This window comes from Lolium perenne, chromosome 3 (assembly GCF_019359855.2).
Source record: "Lolium perenne isolate Kyuss_39 chromosome 3, Kyuss_2.0, whole genome shotgun sequence".
Lineage (NCBI taxonomy): Eukaryota > Viridiplantae > Streptophyta > Magnoliopsida > Poales > Poaceae > Lolium > Lolium perenne.
Genome location: NC_067246.2, coordinates 337,189,540 through 337,201,796, shown reverse-complemented (window position 1 = coordinate 337,201,796; position 12,257 = coordinate 337,189,540). Strand labels below are relative to the sequence as shown.

General features: G+C 43.2%; 1 long non-coding RNA gene across 4 annotated transcripts; it reads left to right on the top strand.

Annotated features, from left to right (window-relative positions):
* Positions 1-540: 540 nt before the first annotated feature.
* On the top strand, positions 541-4,706 carry LOC127345938 (uncharacterized). Of its 4 annotated transcripts, XR_007879135.1 has the most exons (4): positions 541-3,508; positions 3,593-3,698; positions 4,096-4,196; positions 4,334-4,706. It is a non-coding gene; the product is annotated as an uncharacterized lncRNA (long non-coding RNA). The 4 variants fall into 4 exon arrangements; XR_007879134.1 differs by lacking the exon at positions 4,096-4,196; XR_007879133.1 differs by having other exon boundaries at positions 541-3,698.
* Positions 4,707-12,257: the final 7,551 nt, after the last annotated feature.

Genomic DNA, 12,257 nt, shown 5'->3' with positions numbered 1-12,257 from the left:
GCACCCCATTTTTTGCTGGCACACTTCCAAGTTTCCAAAAAATGCAAACTAAAATTCTAACCCAATTGCTAAAAAGTGCTTGGATGTTATTTGTCCAAACGAGCACTCCGTCACGGACCGTCCGATACGTTTTTGATGAGATGATCACGCGCTGTGTTCCGACTGAAACCATCTGGCCCCCGACCAAACCCCACCTGGGTACGCGTCTACGCGGCGCAGCGCCCCTTCTCTCTCCCCAGAACCTTTCCCCATTTCTCTGTCCCACGGCAACGCTAGGGTTTCGTCGGCATCGGGCGATTACGTCGCGGGAGGAGGGGTGCGACGGAGCAAGCGCTGAGCTCGTCGGTGGAGCGCGATCGCAGGCTGGAGGGAGGCGTGCTCGTGGGCGAACCGGGCGGCGAACTCTGCGTCGAGGAGCGAGATGACCGGTTGTGCGGCGAGCTCTATGTCGATGAGTCAATCGGTCGTGCAGCAATCTCTGCATCGACGACCGGGGAGGCGCGGGAGGGCAGATACCGACACGTTTCGGAGCAGGTGAGCCAACTACTAACTTGTTGGATCTCGATTCATGGCTATTGGGGAGTCCCGCCTCGTGGCTGGGGGGTTGGTATTGGTAGGGGTGATTGGGGAGCGAAAAAAATCTTGCAGTTCTGGATGTAATTTGGCGCGAGTGGCTTCATGATTGGGCTCCCGATGGATCCGTCCCTGTTTTTCTATACATGTGGGATTTCCAGACAAGGGTACTCCATACAACGCAATTACAATTCATGATAGGATGTGTTGAATCCATCCAAGTTGGGACACTAGAAAAGGGAGATCTCCCGTTTCTTCAGTTGTCTGAGTAGGCCAACGCAATGCAACAATTCAGTTAGTGCGCTATTTTTCGTTCATAATCAGTGTTTGCAAAAAAGGAGATCTTCCGTTTCTTCAGGGAGCTCCTCAACATGCATTCTCTCTAGACCAAGCGAATGGGTGGATGATGTCTGATCCCTCTAGGTTTAGTTTTGTCTCAAGTCATTTGAAATCGAGATATGAAATTGAGCAGCTTTTGTCTGGCTCCGTGCTTCGTGGTAGTCTTATGCAGGTTACATAACTTTTTTGGTTTCTCCGCTGTGCTGTGCAGGTTTCTTATCTATTTTGGTTGCTACTTAAAAAAAAATACTGTCATTAGTTTGTCGTAATATTAAACATGTGAGTATAGGTTCTTTTTTCGAGAGGGAAAGCTCATATATTACTCATAACCAAGGTTTACATCATCTTTCTTCTCTAGATCAACGATAACATATGGCACTAGTTCAAACCAGCGGTTACACACACCTGAACTACTAGTTTGTTTGGCAAGTGAGTGAGCTACAGAGTTGAGCTTTCTCCTAACATTTGAGACAGAGCATTCACGGAACAGAGTTTTAGCTTCAGCAATACCCTTGTAAATACTCCATATATGTGATTGGTTTGGAGCAGAGCTAGCAGAAGCTACCACTGTCACGGAATTGTACGACTCCAGCGACAGATTCGTAAGCTTCAAACTTAGCATCAAAGGTTCTTTAGATATTATATTTCAGTCGTCATTGCACACTTTCATAGCTTACATTATGTTTTAACCCTATATTATACTTTGATATATGGTGCGGCATAACACTCCATCGTATTAGCTTAACGTGCATAACTCTCCTTCCTGCAAAAAAAAAACTCCACAACAGATCATGATGCCCACAATCTGTTTGATCGGTGCTCAATTTCATCTGATGTTGCATTTTCTTGTGGAGCGAAATGAGTAGAGTGGTGCACATCACCTGCTAAATTTTACTTTGTGTTTCATCTTCTAGCTTAGTTGGCTACCGAATCAAAATAAGTTGGGTCATGAATATAGTTAAGTTGTTTACTGAATCTAACTAAGTTGGCTTCTCAACCTATACTTTTTTGGTTTATTTATGTGTTCATCTTCTAGTCTACTTGATTTGTCGAATGTAACTAAGTTGGCTTCTAAACACATAGTTTTAAAGCTGGTCACTGAACCTAACTAAGTTTGGCTCCTCAACCTTTTATGTGTTTTCATCTTATAGGTTAGTTGGTTACTGTATCTTACTAAGTTGTCTTATGAAACATGGCTAAGTTTGGTTACTGAATCTAAATTTTTAACTTTTTCTCAACATTTTAAACTATGTTTTGTTTTCGTGTCTCGTCTTCTAGGTTAGTTGGTTACTTATAATTAAGTTGGCCTCTGAACACAATTAAGGTTGGTTACTAAATCTGGTTAAGTTGCATACTAACGTGAACATAGTAGTTTTCTCACAATGAATTGAAATCTCTCCCTTTTTCATTGCAAATGTGAGGTTAAGTTGGCTTCTGAACGCGACTAAGTTTGATTTCATCTTCTAGTTATGTTAGGTTACCGAATCAAACCAACTATCTTTGTGTCTCATCTTCTAGGATAGTTGGTTTTTGAATTTAATCAAGTTGGCTTCTCAACATGGCTAAGTTTACTTATTTAATCTGCCTAAGTTGGCTAGTCAACATTTTAGCTTTAGGTTTATTCTTTCAGTCTCATCATCTAGGATAATTGGTCATTGTTTTGTGTTCTTTTTTTGGTAAAAACTTTGTTCTTGCTGATCTGGGGAAGTTGCATGTTTCAGTCATGTGCTTGGATCCATGGAGATTTGGAGGAAGAACAAGTACTAGATTTGTTGATATTTGTGCTAGAAGGAGAGAGGGAGAGGGGGTACGGTGGTAATTATTGGGCTAGTGAAGGGGCGGCACACTATGGGAATCTTAGTTTTAACATGTTGGAAACCTGGCAGTGTCAAATTTGTAATCACAAACCTGGGATATGTTTCTTACTCTTTTTTTATGGGGTAGTATGCAACTATGTAATATGTATGCAGCTTGATCCTGCTCACTTGATGCAGGTATGCCACTAACTTGTAACTACACTTCAGCTAAGTTGCCTGAAGTTTCAGTTTTGTTTTTTTCCCTATGGGAATCTATGGGGTAGGTACAACTAAATTTCTGGGTATTAACCTGGAATTTTGCATGATCTAAGTTGCTGATCCTTTCTTATTTTGTTGTTGTGTTACTTGCATCGATATAATCTACAATAAAACAAGTTGCTTAACTTATATGATTTGTTAGTACCCATGTATGTTATTATTTTTGTTCCTAATATCCCAATTGTATGTAAAATCCAGTCCTTGTCCCAGGTTGGTCAAAGCTAAAGAGCTAAGCTGTCGTAGATTTTTATAAGCGATTTTCATGTGTGTATCCTATTTGTTTTTTACTAGTGTTGTTTTATTGGTTTTAGTACTGCCTTTACTAGTTCTTATTGGAGATCTAAGTTGCTCTAAGTTCTAGGTTTGGTTTTTGCAAGCAAAATAGTCCAGATTTGTGCCTGGGGTGTTTCAGTAGGTTCTATCCCATGGTCTAACTGTTGTTCTTTTAGCTATACAACAAATGACTAAAGAGGATGCCAATCGGTCCTCCGTGCTTGTTTTCCGCCGTAATTAGCTTCTTTGTAAGCCCTACAACAACATCTACCATCATTCCTAGGTGTTACCGAGGGAGTATTGGCTAACATGTTTTTTTTTGCACAAAATAGCTAAAAGAAGGTGTTGGTGCCACCATAAGAGACGGTCTTTTTGTTGGGATGACGAGCACTGAAGAGTTTGTATCTTCAAACTTACCATGGAGCTTTTTCCAATGAGGTATATACCCACTTGTAGTTATTGTGATTTTTGCTTTATCAGCATGCATACGTGGCACCAATGGTTTAGTTAACTTGCTTTTACTAATATGCTTAAGTTGGATACTGGAATTAGACAAGTTGATTTTTGTGTAAATTTATCCAAGTTGAATACTAGTAGTTGTTTAAGTTAGTTTTTAAGTCGCTTTCACATAATATGTTCTGTTGATTCATACATGTGCTAAGTTGTTTACACATAACATCCATCAGTGGAGGGTGTTCTTTTACTAACTATCAGTGGAGAGTTTTTGTTTCTGCATACATTACTTTGTTACTCCATGCATGTGCTAAGTTGTTTATACATAATGCCGATCAATGGAAAATCTTCTTTTCCTAAGTTACTTTTTTACATAATGTAGACCTGAGGAGCAACTCACTTGCTAGCGGGAGCAACTCCAATATACTCAATGAAATCAGTGCATTGTGTGCAACTGAAAATTGTGTTTGCCTGAACTTGGAGGTTTCCTATAAATTTTGTACTAAGTTTTTGTGCTTTTTGTTACATGAAACATGGGTCTTTCCCCAATGTATCTATGTGGATCCAGGTTTGTTATCTTTGTTGCATGAACCTCAAACATCTGAGTTTAACTGCTGCAGGTGCTCCATGGCGATTCTTGGAGATACGGAGGAGGGAGAAGAGCTAGATTAGAGAGCTAGATTAGTTTGTCTCTGCACAAGTATCTTGGGGATAGGGGAGGAGGGCGAGAGAGAGAGGGCTTCCGTGGTGGTTGTATTTTTGGCGCGCTGGGTTTGGTCGGCCATGCAAGGCTGTCAGCCACTTTTACTGACGTGTTTGCGGTGGTTGGTACGTACATTGATTGAGTGCTAGGTCAAACAAACCAGCACCCGGATGCTGGGATTGAAAAACCAGCACCGGATGCCACCTAGCCGGGTCCAATTCTAAACATACATTGTGTTGTATCTTGTGTATCTGTGAAGTTTCATCCAAAAAATGAGAGTTTCCCCTGTCTATGGCCCATTCTTTGGACACCAAGGCTCAGGCGGCCTGCTGCCCACTTTCTGATTGTTTTCCCAGCTGTCAAACATTTTATTGCACTAATGCTTCATGTGACATTCGATCTTAACATAAGCTATGGTACTAGAGCTTGTACTGGTAAGGAGAAGAGGTCTGTCCAGATTGTGTTCGTCTTCAAAAACTGTAACTAGAGCTTGTACTGGCGTGCGATAGATTAAGGGCAGGCGCAGGGCCGTTTTGACGAGCTCGGTTAGGAGCATGGTGAGGTTCTGTCCATGACAGTGGGCGTGGTGGAAGTTGATGTATGCAACGAGTCGGAAAATAATTCTGGGTCCGCCTTTGGGCTCGATCAAATACGGGCCGGACTCTTGCTTCTGCCTGGCGTGCACGCATAGGCCTACAATACTTGACGAACGAAGGCGTAAAATTGGATGGACGATTCATGCCGTGGCGGCTAAGTTGTCCCTGTAGAAAAGGCAAACTCAAATCGATCGATCTAGGCGCATCCGTCGTCGATACATCACGATGAACACCGGCGACGGCAGCTGCTTCCCCTACGACGTCCTGGTCGACATCTTCGGCCGCCTCCCTAGACGCGCCCTCGCCAGGTCGTGCTGCGTGTGCCGCACATGGCGCGCCCTCATCAATGCCCATAACCTCAACCCCCCGCTGCTCCCGCTCCCGCTCCCACCCTACTTTCCAAGGCGTCCTCTCGGAGGCATCTTCTTCAACAAGCTCGGGTTCACGTCCAACACCTGCTTCTTCGCCCCGCCTGGCTCCCGTCGCCTCTTCTTTCCAGACGAGGAGAAGGTGGACCAGTCATGCAACGGCCTCCTCCTCCTCCATCGGGATGGTACGTGTGTGCTCAACCCGGCGACGGGACGGTGCTCTCGCCTCCCAAACCTAACGCCGCGGCCGCGCGTGGTCGCCGAGGCACTCGCCTTCGACCCGGCCGTGTCGCTGCACTTCGACGTCTTCCTCCTTGAGAAACTAGCAGCAAGACCAAACCAGGGCGAGATTTCACAGCAGCAGCTCAAGAAACCACAGGTGGTGCGGTCGTTTGTGTACTCATCGAGCACCGGGCGGTGGGAGAACCGAGAATTCGTGCCTGGGCGATGTGCCCCTAGGCACCTCTACGATGCCGTGGCGACCCCCGCCAAATATGACACATACGATCCAACGGTGTGGTCATCAAACTACTGGCGTGGGTCGATCTACATGCACTGCCACAATGACACCCTGATGGTTCTAAGCCCCTCGTGTGGGACTTATGACATGGTGCAGCTACCCGGAGAACCAGGCAGTCCATCATGCTTTATCTCGCTGCCCCGGAAATCCGTACTAGCAAGCTATGAGAGAGGGATACACTACGCGGCAATAATAGACAAGTTGCAGCTCCGTGTATGGATACTAACCCAATCCACATATGGTAAGCTATGGTGGACATTGGCATATGACGTTACCCTCAGTCCACATTGCCATATGATTAAGGCTCTCACGGTGCAGGAGATGGTGAGATGGAGACCATGGCGTATTGTTGGCAGCAGGGGAGGACCAACCAAGTTGACCAAGGATGATGACTATTCTGATCATAGTGATGTTGATGACAATGATGATGATGAGGAGGAGGAGGAAGATGGTTGTGGATATTCTTGGAACTCCTACTACGAGGATGAGGATGAAGGTGGTGATGCAGATTCATGGGACGAGGACAAGGACAACTTCATCGACATAGACCAAGGCGCCGAACTCCTAGACCCGCCATCGTGGCGTGATGACTGCAAGATCGTGGGATTCCATCCTCACAAGAACGCACTCATCCTCATGATTCGCTCTGCCGTGGTAGTGTACCATCTCGACACGTCAAGGATGCAATATCTCGGCAACGAAAACCAGCTCGAGAGATGTCCCATTCAACAGGGCCGTTCTGTCAACGGTTCCTTCACGTACCGACCTTGCTACGTGGACGTGCTACCATACGGACAATCTTAGGAAGGAGAGGGGGTTCCATTATATATAGTGTTTGAAATGGTTTTTTTTTTTTTGAGATAGAAACGTTCTTTCTTTAAGACTAAACACCGCTCTTATATTTATATATACTCTCCTTCGTGCTCACCTAGGTACCTTGTCGATGGTAGTTTCCCTATGCTTTTCATTTCACTTAGAAATAGAAAGGAAATTTTGCTTGGTTTTATCATGCAATACTATATGTTGCTTTTTGTTACTGATTGGGTCACTTTTGCAAGTTGTCATTGGTTGTTTCAACATCTGCATAAAAGTGTGAGCTCAAAGTTTTATCCAGGTCACGACTAGTTTATCAGCACGTTATGCTGACAGGTGAATGACAACTGTCACTACTACTTTATCTTCAAGAACCCAAGAGATCAAACCATGTAATGTCTGATGACGTCCATGTATCAGAGAAATCGTCAACTTCACTGCGATAGGTATCACTTTCAGAGAAACCCACGTATCTGCTTTGCCACAAAGGATGTCAAAGTATGTTGTTGGTTAGCGATGTATGGAAAAACTTGAGAGTGCTCATTTCGATTTCAGATATATATTTTCACTATACAAACAGGGAACATGACATCAGAATTACATAAATATGGTCTTAGAATTGGAAGTTGAACTTATGATGATTATTTTTGAAATGGGGGATAAGTAACCTGCACTCTGCATCAATCGACGCACACATCCAGATTTCTTACAAGGTTCAAATAGCTATCAATTTACAAATGAACAATCACAGAGGGTCGATACATATATTAACCATCGGAATGAGACAAAATAAAACATGGCATATGAAACATATCTACTAGTAAGCCGCATACCAGTCTTGATGTAGATGTCCTAAGCAACCGTCAGGCATCCAGTACTCATAGCCTCCCGCTAATCCGATGACAGAAGGAACGACCACAGGTAAATCCAGTATCTAGCCAAAAGGATAACCTGCAAAAAAAATTATGCTTCTAATCTTGTTAAAAATAATATTATTTCTAAACAACCAAATAGATAAGCACACATACCTGAAAATGAATACATACCTGAAAATGAATGTTTAATTGTAGCCTTAGTTTTCTTATCAATTCCGTTTACCGAATTCCCAAATATATTTAGTAATATTGTGGGCAGCTGCAGAAGGCGTTCGCCACAGGTTCGACTCCTCACTGAAAACCGTGCCAAGTTTTCACATGGTTTTCCTACTGTTTCTTGGGAGGGACTGGGAGCTGGCTGCAGGCGCGCCGTCGCTCAAGAGGTCGGAGCCTGTCATCGGCTCCCTGTCCAGCGGCGTCGTCGAGATCGCGGACCAAGAGCTCCCCCAAGGAGTGGTCCAAGCACTACGAAACACGGTTCAGGAAAAAGGTGGATGCAAAGCTAGAATGAAACTGACAAATTGAGATCAACTCTAAAAATCCTATATAAATAAGAAGTTCATCCCCACTATACTATTTCTCTTGACATGCAGCCATGCCACCTCATCAGGCCCACCACTAAACAATTTCTCTATGCACTTTTACTTTTCTTTTGTTCCTTTTCTTTGAGAATTTTCCGTCCAGTCATTGGTTCATGAGATTAATACCGACTAGCCCTACAATCATACTGCCCATTACGATGGCTCATAAGTAACAGCAGCAGCCAACCCAAAATTGTTTCTCCTCTCCACCGACTACCACCTCCTCTCAATCAGTCCACGACACCTCTTCCTCTCCCCCCGCGAGAAACATCCGAACTGGAAATTGATGCAGGTATATGAGAGGTTTGCGCAGGATCGCCCTCCCCTCCCTATAAATTCTATTATGTGCCTCGATTGTCCGCATCGATTCCTCTCCTCTCCCAATCCACAACGACACCCCGTACATAGCTGAAATCATCATGATCCGCTATCACTGCTACAAGGTCAGCGGCCGCTATGGAGTCCTGATGCGCTGAGGAGAAGAATGGTGACACCAAGGGAGCCAAGACTCATCCGTACAGTATACCCCGTACATAGGTGAATTTTGGTGGCCAACACTCATCCATGTCTCCCGTACACATGTGAGCTTCTACCACTTTGAGCAGATCGTACACGATGCTTTCCGCCCAGATCAGATAGGTTCACCTGCTCATGCTACTCACGGCCCCGAATTTGTTGGCAAGTTTTAGTGCCATTTGGAATTTTGGCTAGATTTATTTTGCTTTGCATCTTATTGACATTGATGTTTTATGTCTACACAGGTTATACTGATGTATTTATGTGGTATTGCTGTTACGAACTTGCAAACTGAGGTTACGTTAGGAGTACTATCTTCATTCAGGCTTTTCACTTCAAGGTTGCAAATGGAATTCTCCATATTCCTTGCTCAGATTCAGGTTATCTCAAACCAGTTAAGCCATAACATTTTGTGATTTGTTTCTATCTATTTTGTCACACATTTTTCAGCAATTCGTTATTGCATCTAATTTCTATCAGTTCTTTATTTTGCATCGGTAAATCTCTGGACAGTAATATTTCCCAAGGGAAGTTCAACACGTTCTCTGAAGTGGCATACAACGCTCTTCTTTTTCAGGCCACATATAAGATAATACTTGATGTCTCAGCCTGTAAAAGAAGGATGCTACAGGTTTCTGAATTTATTCAATTTTCTGCTGACACATCAACAAGATTGTCAAACCCAAGAGGAAATAAGGAAATATATTTGTGTCATACTTTGGGTACTAAGCTGGTGCTGAGATAATATATGCATGTCGTAATCTGAAGAGGAATGAACCGGAGTTCAAATATCTAAAGAATGGCCAAGGTCATCTCAAAATAGTTTCAGCCGCCTCAAACATGTAATCTGAATTGTTTTTCCTATATATTGTCAGACCCATCATGCCACTTCTCTTCAACCATGCCATCACGAGTGGTATATTGGTATCAGTTAGTTTAGAACTGACATATCAGTTTCAGCATGCTTCTGTCCAGGGGGTAGAGGTTGAACGCCTTGATCATAAAAATTACAGTAGGTGTACCTTTCTCTTGCCTGGTACTACTTTCATTTGGACGACTTTCTAAATTTTCTTGGTGATCTAAATATATGGCGTGACGTCTGAAATGTATTTGCATCCTTGAAAATGAAACTATATAGAAATATATATATGCATGTCATACATTTATTTGTGTAAAAATTGTTACCTTACATTATTTGCATTATTAGGATTGTTTTTTTCCATTACTAAAATGATGCTCAACAGGTCAGCGTTGATTACTGGTTGAAGAGTCCAGATGATGTCATTTTTTGATCAATATTATGGCACATTTTTATTTAGTGCATGGTGTTAGCTAATTGTCCATCATACCGGTAGCAATAAACATTCATGCTTACTTATGTTTCTCTTTTTTGTAATCAAGTTGTTATGTTTAATTGGACACAAAAGCTTAACATCAGTTACATTGGTATCTATTTTTGAATATGTTCTCTGGTTTGCTATCATGAGATACCAACCTATAACTATTGATAAAATAAATTAACAACATTGAGAAGATCACTAATATTCCCGTTTCATACTCTGACGGAGCATAGATTTTTCTGGACCAATACTCTTTCATTTGCTCCTTATTTGTCTTAATTTTTCCCGATGGGTGCATTTTTTTATCAAAACATTCCCGCAGCAACGCGTGGGAAATTATCTAGTATACGTAGTATGTGTGGCAAGAAATGACCAATGTGTTTTCAGATAACAAGCCTGTCCAGGGTAAACCACAAGAACTTGGTGATCCTGCTCGGCTACTGGCAGGAAGAGCAGCCGTGCATTCACGAGGAGGATGCATGGTCTTCGAGTATGCTCCGAATGGCACGCTCTTCGAGCATCTCCATGGTGATAAACTAATGGAGTTTGTGTTGGATAAGTCTCTGTATTTATTGTCTGTGTGAAGACGCTGATGCACATGGTCCTTGTGAAGAACTGGCTGCAGCACATATATGATCTTTGTGAAGGATTGGCTGTTAGAATAGAATAGTACCCTTGACTGCTTTTAGGGGCGTCAAGAACTGGCTGCAGCACATATATGAAATCTCTCTTGAAGTGACCTTTGCCACCACATGTATGACAATTCATATCACGGTTGCGCGCACTAGACATGCTAGAACCATTCGTACTTGTAGCAGGTTCGAGCTTCTTTGTGTTCGACACATTGGAGACCGGCTTGCTAGACGGAGTAGCATAAGGTGCGGAGCGCGAAGATGGCGTCGGCGCCGTAGATGGGGGCGTCCTAGGCGTGTAGCGCCCAGCTCCCGTAGCACGACCTTTAATTTATGCCTCTTCAGCCAACTGTGATTCAGCTTCTCTTGCATGATGCAACAACTCATTCATAGTGGTGTAACTGTGATGACGAATAATGCCTTTGATATCATACTTCAAACCATGTAGAAAACACTGCATTGTCATCTCAAGTGACTCACGGCCACGGCCACGCTGCATAAATATCTCCATCTTCATGAAATAAGTATCAACAGTCTTCACATCTTGTCTCAATAGGGTCAACTTATCATATATAGATCGCAAATAATTAGTGGGCACGAAACGAGCTTGCATTGCCGCCTTCATAGCACGCCATGTGATAATAGGCAGCTCACCATATTCTTCTCGAGCACGAACAAGTCCATCCCACCAACGCAATGCATAGCCATCAAATTCGGAAGAAGCAAGCTTGATCTTCCTATCTTCAGTATAATTATGTAGGCGTCATAACTTCTCAATCTTCAGCTCCCAAGTGAGGTATTCTTCAACATAAGCACCTCCTTCAAATTTGGGTATCGAGAACTTTGGCTTACCCAATCCATCTTCTTCCTCAAACCCACGACCATGGCGTCCAAGTTCAACAAAACCACGGTTACCACGGCCAACACCACGAGCAACACCAGGTGCGTCATCTTGAAACTCAGCATCTTCATCCTCACGGTGTTGTTGTTGTTAGGTCAAATTCTCAACAGCTAGTGTCAAAGCTTGAATATTGCGCTGAATATCCGTCATTTGATCTTGCATAGCATTGACGGTCTCATTAGTAGTATCCAGCTTTTTGGAAACCCCGTCAATGGTCTCCTTTAGTTCTTCGTCCTGAACGCGGAATTCACGTCGCATCTCATTACGAAGAGCCTCATACTCCCTCCATGTCATCACATCAGCGGCATCCTTGTTTTTCTGGTTAACAATTTTCTCATCACTAGAAGACATGGTTAGTAGATTAGTGCACTAAAACAAATATATATATGGTGGTACTCTCACAACTCACTCAAAACGGATAAGAAAAGGAAATCTTACTGCTCCAAAGTGAATTAGTATTGCTTACCACTTGTAGTGACGAGTAGTGCACGGATGTAGCGAAGCGAATATCAAGGGTATAAGAACAATCACACGGCAAAGCAGGATATATGTGGGGCTGTAGGTAGGCTACCTATTTGCACCAATAACAAGCTCTAGCGCCGACCGTAGACAACCAATGATACTCACACAAGGCGATAAATGTGGCAATGCAACTATATGGATGAAAGGTTGCAATGCACTCGAGAGACGCTAGCAAAA